Genomic DNA, 10,292 nt, shown 5'->3' on the forward strand with positions numbered 1-10,292 from the left:
ATATCGCCTTCCCTGTCCTTTTAATATTATAGGTTCGTATCCCGAGTTCACCCCTCACTGTAATAGGTTCATATCCCTTGTCATTCCGGAACTCTCTAGGCTTGGATCCTCTTTCAGTTGCTCACAAACCTCCTCGCCTCATCTACTCGCCTCTTATTACAATAGGTTCGCATCCCTTGCCAGTCCCTCTCTACGTAGGCTTATATTTCCTGCCAATTTCCTGCTATCTTCGTCCACCTTTCACTATAATTGGTTCGAATTCCCTATCATTCCCTCTGTAAGCTTGGATCCCTTTTCAATTCCCTTCTAGCCTCGTCTCCCCTGTTTAGCTTTTACAATAATAGGTTTGGATCCCCTGCAGAGCGCCATTCGTAAACACAGTACACGGCCTGCATGAAATTATACCCAAGCATACATGAATTCATACATGACTGAGTGTGTGTGTGTGTGTGTGTGTGTGTGTGTGTGTGTGTGTGTGTGTGTGTGTGTGTGTGTGTGAGTTCGAGTGTGTGTGTATGTGTGAGTGTGTGTGTGTGTGTGTGTGTGTAGTAATTAATTCGTATCGTATATTCGCTTGGGCGTTTGTAATTGCTTCTGTGTTCTCTCGATTTAGTTTTCAATTCATGCAGCAAAATGGTAAGTGAAGAGCAACGCATTTCATTCAGCAAACAGCAACACATTTCATTCAGCAAACAGCAACACATTTCATTCAGCAAACAGCAACACATTTCATTCAGCAAACACCAACACATTTCATTCAGCAAACAGCAACACATTTCATTCAGCAAACAGCAACACATTTCATTCAGCAAACAGCAACACATTTCATTCAGCAAACAGCAACACATTTCATTCAGCAAACAGTAACACATTTCATTCACCAAACAGCAACACATTTCATTCAGCAAACAGCAACACATTTCATTCAGCAAACAGTAATCCATTTCATTCAGCAAACAGCAACACATTTCATTCAGCAAAGAGCAACACATTTCATTCAGCAAACAGTAATCCATTTCATTCAGCAAACAGCAACACATTTCATTCAGCAAACAGTAATCCATTTCATTCAGCAAACAGCAACACATTTCATTCAGCAAACAGTAACACATTTCATTCAGCAAACAGCAACGCATTTCATTCAGCAAACAGCAACACATTTCATTCAGCAAACAGCAACACATTTCATTCAGCAAACAGCAACACATTTCATTCAGCAAACAGCAACACATTTCATTCAGCAAACAGCAACACATTTCATTCAGCAAACAACAACACATTTCATTCAGCAAACAGCAACACATTTCATTCAGCAAACAGCAACACATTTCATTCACCAAACAACAACACATTTCATTCAGCAAACAGCAACACATTTCATTCAGCAAACAGTAACCCATTTCATTCAGCAAACAGTAACACATTTCATTCAGCAAACAGTAATCCATTTCATTCAGCAAACAGCAACACATTTCATTCAGCAAACAGCAACACATTTCATTCAGCAAACAGCAACACATTTCATTCAGCAAACAGCAACCCATTTCATTCAGCAAACAGCAACACATTTCATTCAGCAAACAGCAACACATTTCATTCAGCAAACAGTAATCCATTTCATTCAGCAAACAGCAACACATTTCATTCAGCAAACAGTAACACATTTCATTCAGCAAACAGTAACACATTTCATTCAGCAAACAGCAACACATTTCATTCAGCAAACAGTAACACATTTCATTCAGCAAACAGCAACACATTTCATTCAGCAAACAGTAATCCATTTCATTCAGCAAACAGTAACACATTTCATTCACCAAACAGCATCACATTTCATTCAGCAAACAGCAACACATTTCATTCAGCAACTCAAGTGAAGAGCAGAACGAAAGAGTAAACAAATATACCCAAGCACAGTTATCTTACAAAAAAGGTATTCAAGAAGATGCTGCAGTAGAGAACAGATGACGTCAGAGAAAAGTATAGGAAATGACACCAAAGTAGAAGATAGAAGAAAATAAAGTGGAATACAGTTAAAAAAAAAGAGCAATCGCAAATGAGAAATCGAACATGGCAGTGTTTTTCAAGTGTCTAGAATTCTACGTGGTAACCTCCGCAATGCTTGTTAGAATATTGCAACGGTTCCATCAGTTCAGCCTTAAAGCATATGTATTTTTCAAGGGATCAGGAACACACCACGTCTAACCTTCCCAAACCAATCCAGAAACATGTGTATTTTTAAAGAGATCAAAAACTTCACGTAGAAAAAAAATAGTTACCTTCACAAACCAATCTTAAAACACCTATTTTTCAAGGGATCGAGAATATATGTTTTTTACAGCAAAGGAGGCAGCTCAAGGGCTTAAAAAATCAATAATGAAAAAACCCCCGCTACTTAGTGCCCTTTAATATACCTCCTAAATAAAATATGCCTCCAGGTCGTTGCCTTCCACCGCAAAACCAGACAATGTAAAAATTCCGCCACTCGGGAGATCGCAGAAGTCGAGTCGGCGAGCGTCGCTTACAAGATTCTTAAAGTTTTGGAGGCACACGCAAGCCGCCGGGCAAAACTTCCGCGCCCGAACCGGAATACGATACGCGGCCCGCCAGCTGGTTAACATCTTATTGAATCTGTGACGAGGGGGTGGGTGGGGGGTGGGGGGGAAAGGAGGAGGAGGAGGTGGGCTGGAGGTGATGGAGATGGAGATTGAAATGTAGATGGAGGAGGAGGAGGAGATGAAAATGAAAGATGAGAAGAAGAAATAGGAGGAGGAATAGGAATAGGAAGAAGAGAAGGAGGCCGAGGACGAATTAGGAGGAGGAGGAGGAGGAGGAGCAAGGGAAGATGAGACAAGGCTGCTGTAAATAGGAAGAGAAAGAGGAGATGACTCGTCGCTATTGAAGAAGACGAAAAAGAAGAAGAAGAAGAAGAAGAAGAAGAAGAAGAAAAGGGAATGTCAAGGTGCTGATAAATTTCTGACCCACCAAAACCCTTCCTTCTTTCCTTCCTTCCTTCCTTCCTTCCTTCCTTCCTTCCCTTCTTCCTTCCTACCCGAGGGCGAGTTCGCAAACAAAGACCTCAAGTGGAGACGGTTTTGTGCCAACTCTCTCTCTCTCTCTCTCTCTCTCTCTCCTTCTTCTTCTTCTTCTTCTTCTTCTTCTCCTTCCTCTTCTGCGTTAACGAGCCATTCGCCTCAACCATCATTCTTCTCTCCCTCTTCTGTGTCTCATTTCCTCTTTTATCGTCTTCCCCATCTTCCTCTTCCTCCATCTTTTCTTTTCTTTTCCCTTCTACCTCCCCTTCCTTACCATCATGCCTCTCCGTGTCTCCTATTTTCCCTTGTCCCTCTTTTCCTTTTTGCTTCCTGTTTTTCTTTCCCTTTTTTTCTGATTCCTGTTCGCCTATCACATCATCCTTCTTGTCCCTTTTTTTCCTTTTTTCTATCCTTTTCGCAAACATCCTTCCTCGATCCCTTCTTTTCTTCTTTCGTCTCCTACCGCTCTTCTTTAGCTCTTTTTTGACGTTTTTTCGCTAACTTCATTCCTTTCCTTCCTCGTTCGCCTCCTACCTCCCTTCTATTTGCTGTCCTCCTTTTCCCTCTTTTCCTTTCCTCCTCTCCCCTACCTCCCTTCCTCTGCCTCATGTTTGCCTCTTTTCATGCTCCTGCTATCCTCCCTTCCTCCCCTTTCCTCACATTCAAGCTCCTTCCTATCCTCCCTTCCTCTACTTCCCTTTTTCTACCTTCTCTTTTTCTCTCCTCTAAGCCTCTTCCTTCCTCCTTTCCTCTGCCCCTCTTTCCTTCCCTTTACCATCCTGCCTTTCCCTCCTTCTCTCTCCTCAAAGCCTCTTCCTTTCCTTCCTTCCATCCTCCTCTCCTTCCGCCCCCTTCCTGATGGCCCCTCGCACATGGCTCACCTGGGACTCACCTGAGGAAGTAATGGGCGGCTAAAGGAAGGTAAAAGGCATCTCTTAGGCTGACCTCCATTTGTTGAGGTTAAGCTCATTTAGTTGCGGAGAAAACCCTCGGAGATAGCCTGCCGCGCCCTCCCCGTACGGGCTGCTGAGGCGTTCCTTCTTCTGTGTTAGCGACCGTTGGGTGAGGCTTTGTTTATGTTGCTTAGGGAAGTTTTGGTATGCGCGTGTTGTATTTTTCTGTTCATTGAGATATTTGGTTTTATTTTAGTGCCTGTTGGGTTGAGTTTGTTTATTTTTGTTAATTAAGGAAGTTTTAGTATGCGAGTCTTTTTTTCTTCCCCACTGAGTTTTTAATTTTGTTTTATTGTGTGTTGGGTCGAGTTTTGTTTACGGTTGGTAGAGAAGTTTTGGTATACGATTAAATTTTTTTTTTTTTTTCAGTTTGTTTCTTCTGCATTTTTTTTCTTGTTATTCATTATATACTTTGTTTCCTTCCCTTTTCATCTTTATCTTTCCCTTCCTTAACCTTTTCCGTAACTTTATTTTTCTCTTCCACTTTTCTATCTTCTTCATTTCCTTTCTTACTTCTCACTGTTTACCTTCCCTCAGACTTTTGCCGTTTCATTTCTTCACATCATTCTCCTCCTCCTCCTCCTCCTCCTCCTCCTCCTCCTCCTCCTCCTCCTCCTCCTCCTCCTCCTCCTCCTCCTCTTCCTCCTCCTCACATCCTCCTCCCACTCACTGAATTTCACCTTTTCTTCAGTGTCTCAAAAATTCGGAACTTAGATTGCGAGCTTAAGACCAAAGAAAGGAGTCTGGCATCCACTCTTCTCTGTGGACTCTGCTAGAAAGATAGATAGATAGATTGAGGGATATGGAAATAAATAATAGTTTGAAATAGCTGACCTCCTTTCCATCCTTCCTTCCTTCCTTGCTTCCTTCTTTCCTTCGTTTCTTTTTCAACAGGTAATATAATTTTCTCTAACTAATAACAAACTTGCCCCTTCGTTTGTAATATGACTTGTTTTCCTTTTATTTTTACACGATTCTTATTACTTTAGAATATGATGTTTTTTTTGCCAATTAACTTACACGGAGAAAAAAAATCTTAACTAAAATCAAGGAGAAATCATTTATATGTTTACGAATTCTTGACTGATTTATGACTTGATTTTTATTGACATTATTTTCCCTTGTGATTAAAATGGAACGGTAATCTATAGCGCGCATTTCTCTCCTCCCCAGAAATAGTTTAAAAGATCGAGACTTCTTGACTGGAATCAGGAAATCGTATACTTGGGGAGGAAAGCAATCAGAAAGAGAGTGTCTCCTTCCCTCCTTCTCTTCTTCTTTTTCTCTCCTCCTCCCATTCTTTGTCTTCCCATTTCTCTTCTTCTTTTTCTTCTTTTATTTCTTCTTCTTCTTTTTCTTCTTCCTCCTCTTTCTCTTCCTCGTCTTCCTCTTCTTCTTTGTACTCCTCCTCCTCAAATTCTTCTTTTTCTATTTTTCTTCTTTCTCCTTTTTCTATTTCTTCCTCTCCCTCTTCTTCTTCTTTCTCCTCTTCCACCTCCTCCTCTTCCTCCTCCTTCTCCTAACGATTATTCTTTTCTTCCACCACCACCACCAGGACCACCACCACCACCACCAACAACAACAACAACAACAAAGTACTTCGAGTCAGCTGGTGTCTTGTGGTCGAAGCAAACTATCTTAGGAACAATATATCTCTTCTCTCTCTCTCTCTCTCTCTCTCTCTCTCTCTCTCTCTCTCTCTCTCTCTCTCTCTCTCTCTCTCTCTCTCTCTCTCTCTCTCTCTCTCTCTCTCTCTCTATCTCTCCTCTCCTCTCCTCTCCTCCTCCTCCTGAAAGCCTCCCAAGAATCCCTAGGTTTCTTAGGGATCGAGCATATATCTGTAACATTTGCTTGCTCTGTCTCTCTCTCTCTCTCTCTCTCTCTCTCTCTCTCTCTCTCTCTCTCTCTCTCTCTCTCTCTCTCTCTCTCTCTCTCTCTAGAAGAAATCGGAGAGAGAGAGAGGAGGGAGGGGAGGGATGATTGGAGGGGGTTGGCTGACTCCCTCTAGCATTGTTTTGACATTACATTGTGCGTCCTGGAAGTAGAGAAGCTAAAGATGACCTGTCCGGGCTGTGCTACGGTGCGACCTGCCCTCACTCAGCCTGGCGAGGAGGAGGAGGAGGAGGAGGAGGAGGAGGAGGAGCAGGAGAAAAAAATTGGAGAAGGAGAAGAGGTAAATACGAAGAAAAGTCTGGCTGTGTGAAGGAAAAGAAGAAATGTACTAGGTGAAGGAAGACTAGGAGGAGGAGGAGGAGGAGGAGGATAAAATAAATGTAGAAGAAGAGGTAAATAAGAAGATAAAACTGGCTGTGAGAGGAAGAAAGAATGGACCAAGAGGAGGAGGAGGAGGAGGAGGAGGAAGAGGAGGCGTAAATAAAGAAGATAAAATAGAATAGTAGAAAGAGAAGGATATGAAAGTAAGGAAAAGCTGGTCTTGAGGAGGAAAAATGGACTAGAAGGGGAGGGATAGGAAGAAGAGGAGGAGGAAGAGAAGGACGAGGACGGGAGGAGGGAGAGGAAAATGGCGTTATCAGAATACCAAAACCGTGGGCAATTTTATAGATATCATAACAAAAATGTATTACTCTTGTATATATTAAGGTGTATAGCGCTGGGAACTACGCTCACCTCCTATCCGTCTTTGAGTTTGCGATGCTTATGCTTGTCGTATGAGCAGTGTCCGCGCCGAGCTAACTTGTGTGAAAATATAGACACTCTTTCTTGTTTTCCTCCTCTGTCTCTTATTTCTTATGGATTTCTGTTGCTGGCCACCGTCTGCACTACGGCTTAAATTTCTTCTTAAGGCTGTTTCGTTCTAAGGTATTTTTCTCCTCATTTTCGCTGTTAATACTTGCCTTCTGCGTCGCTGTGGAAAAAATTATCGAAAGCTAAACCGTATGATATTATAGTGACTTTATTTATGTTTACTTTCCAGGATCGTGTAACTATATTATGGTTTTGAAGATAATAATTGCCTTCTTCGTTTCTATATGTTCTTCAAAGCCAAACCGTATGGTATTATAGTGAATTTATTTATGTTTACTTTCCATCGCTAGTCACTGCCTGCTCTATAGCCTAAACTACTTCCTAGGACCGTGTAACTATATTTTTTGTTTTGAAGCTAATAATTGCTTTCTTCGTTTCTATATGTAATGTCTCCCAAGCTAAGTCGTATATCTCTACCGGGGGCATTTTCCCTTCGCTTTCCGTTGCTTCATTGTAACTCCTGCGTCGCTGTGTTGGGTGTATCGCCGAGTCAAGCCGCGTGAACTCTGAGCAGACTTCCCCTAACAAGCCATCGCGCGCCTGCTGTCTAGCCCTATCATCGCCCCTGAGCCTCGCAGGGCACACAAACTCTGGAGCGGATCCTCTCGCCAACTTCCGTCATCTTGCTCCTGTTCCACCTCACGACTTTCTTTCCCTCGTTATCGCCACGTGTTTTTCTTTTCAAGTATCTTTTGCTCTGATAACTTCCATTTTTCTTTCTTTTTCATACTTTCATTCATTCTTCCCTTCACTTCTTTTCATATTTATTTCATTCAGTCTTCTTATATGCCTTCCATTCATCATTTTTGCATGTCGTTCATTTGTTATATCTTTCGCTTATATCTGCATTTCTATATTTCTTTCAATTTTTATCCGTTTCCTATTTTTTTAACACCCATTTTTCTTTCACTCATAATTCCTTTGACAATTTATTTATTCATATTTCCTCTTTTTCTTATAGTGAAGTCATATTTTTTTACTATCTTATTTCTTTTACACGCAATTCCTTATACTTTTCATCTATTTCTATTTCCTAGTTTCTTTCACTTACGTCATTTTTTCAGCGACTGTCTATCGTCGTATTCCTTCACTCATCATTCTTTTCATATATCATCTACGTATTACCATGTCTTCTTTTTCTTCACTCAGGATCGCTATCTCTTATATTCCTTTCACTCACTGTCTATCATATTAAATTTTCATGCATTCAATATTCCCTCCACATAACATTCATTTCCATTGCCTTTTCCCTCTTACACAAACCCTTTTTTTCATATTCCTTTCCCTCACTGCCGTCGCTTATACTTTTCAGTGTTTATATTTTCCCAAAGTCATGCCGGACGTCCATTAATCTTGGTTTACATAATGAAATATTGTTCCGCCCGCCGCTACCACCCGCCGCCCGTCCGTTCGTCCGAAATATACGCCGAATACATTATAATTTATCGCCTTTCCATTGAACTTCGGCGGAGTAAAGAAGGAATACAGGAACCCCCCGCGGCCCTCATAGCTGTTTTAGGGCCGCTCTAGAACATCGAGAGCGGCCTTTCCTTCCCTTATTCTCCCTCTTTTCCCTTTTACAGCTTCTCTTTTTCCTCCCTCCTTCTCTTCCCCTGTTTATGATGCCTATACCCAAAGTTTCCCTCCTTATTCCTTTTTCTTGACATTTCTTCCTCTCTCCTCCTCCTTCCCATTTTACAGTTCCTCCTCTTCCTCCCTCTCTTCCTATCTTCCCCCTCTCTTTCCCTCTCTTTTGTTCTTCCTTCCCTCTACAGCTCCTCTTTCTCTCCCACTTTTCTCTTGTTTCTGACGCGTATGCCCTAAGTTTTCCTTACTTTTACCTTCCTTTCCCTTCCTTTTCTACCCTTTTCCCTTCTCTCCCTTTACAGTTTCTTCTCTCCTTATTTCTCCCTTGTCTACGATACCTATGCTCTATCCCCCTCCCTTTCCCTTCCCTTTTCCTCCCTTCTCTCTCCCTTTACAGCCGCTGGTCTCCTTCCCTTCCTTAAAGTTCCCGAGGCCAATGACCCAACTTCACCCTTCCACGCCGCGTCCCTCCTCTCCCTTCTGCACTTCCACGCCTTCAAACGTCCTCCTGGCTTCCCTCTCCGCTATCTAGTGTCCCTCTCCTCACTCCCCTCTCTCCCTCTCCACACTCCTCTCTCGCAGCCCTTTCACTCTCCCTTCGATTTTCCTTTTGCACGTTCACGCATTCACCGTTCCCTCTCTGTCTACCTTCCCTCTCCTCCTCCTTCCCCTCTCTCTGTTCTGCTTCCCTTCCCTTCCCTTCCTGGCACGTCATAACTACTCCCTTGCTTTCTGTTCTCTGTCTTTTAAAGCTTTTTCGTCGCTTCCTTTGGCAGCTTTCTCAACTAAATGTTTGTCCCAGAAAGTCGAGAAATGGTATGAGTTGCTGTAGCCCTCTTTCCTCACTCCCTTCGTTTTCCTTTTTGGTATGTCATGGTCTCCTCTTCGCCTTCCTTTCAATCCCCTTCATAACTAACATTCGCTCCCACCTCCCCTAACTACTTCTTCCAGTTGGTTTAGAAATGCTCCAAGTTCCAGTAGCCGCCTTTTCCTCTCCACCTTCCTTTCCTTCTATGTTCCCTTCATCACTACCTTTCTCTCCCTTCCCCGCTAAAGTTTGCCCCAATAGGTCCAGGGATGATCAAAATTCCCTCCCTCGCAGCCTTTTCTTAACCCCATTCCCCTTTCCTTCTCTGTATTTCTCTTTCTCTCTATTTCTCTACGTCTCCTTTTCCATCCCCTCCATCTGTACCTTTCGCTCCCTTCCCCGCTAAAGTTTGTCCCAATAAGTCTGGGGATGATCAAAATTCCCTCCCTCGCAGCCTTTTCTTAACCCCATTCCCCTTTCCTTCTCTGTATTTCTCTTTCTCTCTATTTCTCTACGTCTCCTTTTCCATCCCCTCCATCTGTACCTTTCGCTCCCTTCCCCGCTAAAGTTTGTCCCAATAAGTCTGGGGATGATCAAAATTCCCTCCCTCGCAGCCTTTTCTAAAACCCATTCCTTTCCTTCTCTGTTCTCTTTCTCTCTATTTCTCTACGTCTCCTTTTCCATCCCCTCCATCAGTACCTTTCGCTTCCTTCCCCGCTAAAGTTTGTCCCAATAAGTCTGGGGATGATCAAAATTCCCTCCCTCGCAGCCTTTTCTTAACCCCATTCGCCTTTCTTTCTCCGTATTTCTCTTTCTCTTTCTCTGTATTTCTCTTCGGCTCCCTTTCCATCCCCTCCAGCAGTACCTTTCGCTCCCTTCCCCGCTAAAGTTTCCCCCAATAGGTCTAGGGATGTTCCAAATTCACTCCGTCGCAGCCTTTTCTCAACCCCCTTGCCTTTCTTTGTCCATATTTCTCTTTCTCTTTCTCTCTTTCTCTTCGTTTCCCTTTCCATCCAATCCATCAGCACCTTTCGCTCCCTTCCCCGCCAAAGTTTCCCCCAATAGGTCGCGCGCGAGTCCAGCGGAATTTGGTTAGCGCGGAGAGCATTGCGGCGAAACTTTCTTGCTTCACACCGCCTCAGC

This window comes from Eriocheir sinensis, chromosome 63, assembly GCF_024679095.1.
Source record: "Eriocheir sinensis breed Jianghai 21 chromosome 63, ASM2467909v1, whole genome shotgun sequence".
NCBI classification, from domain to species: domain Eukaryota; kingdom Metazoa; phylum Arthropoda; class Malacostraca; order Decapoda; family Varunidae; genus Eriocheir; species Eriocheir sinensis.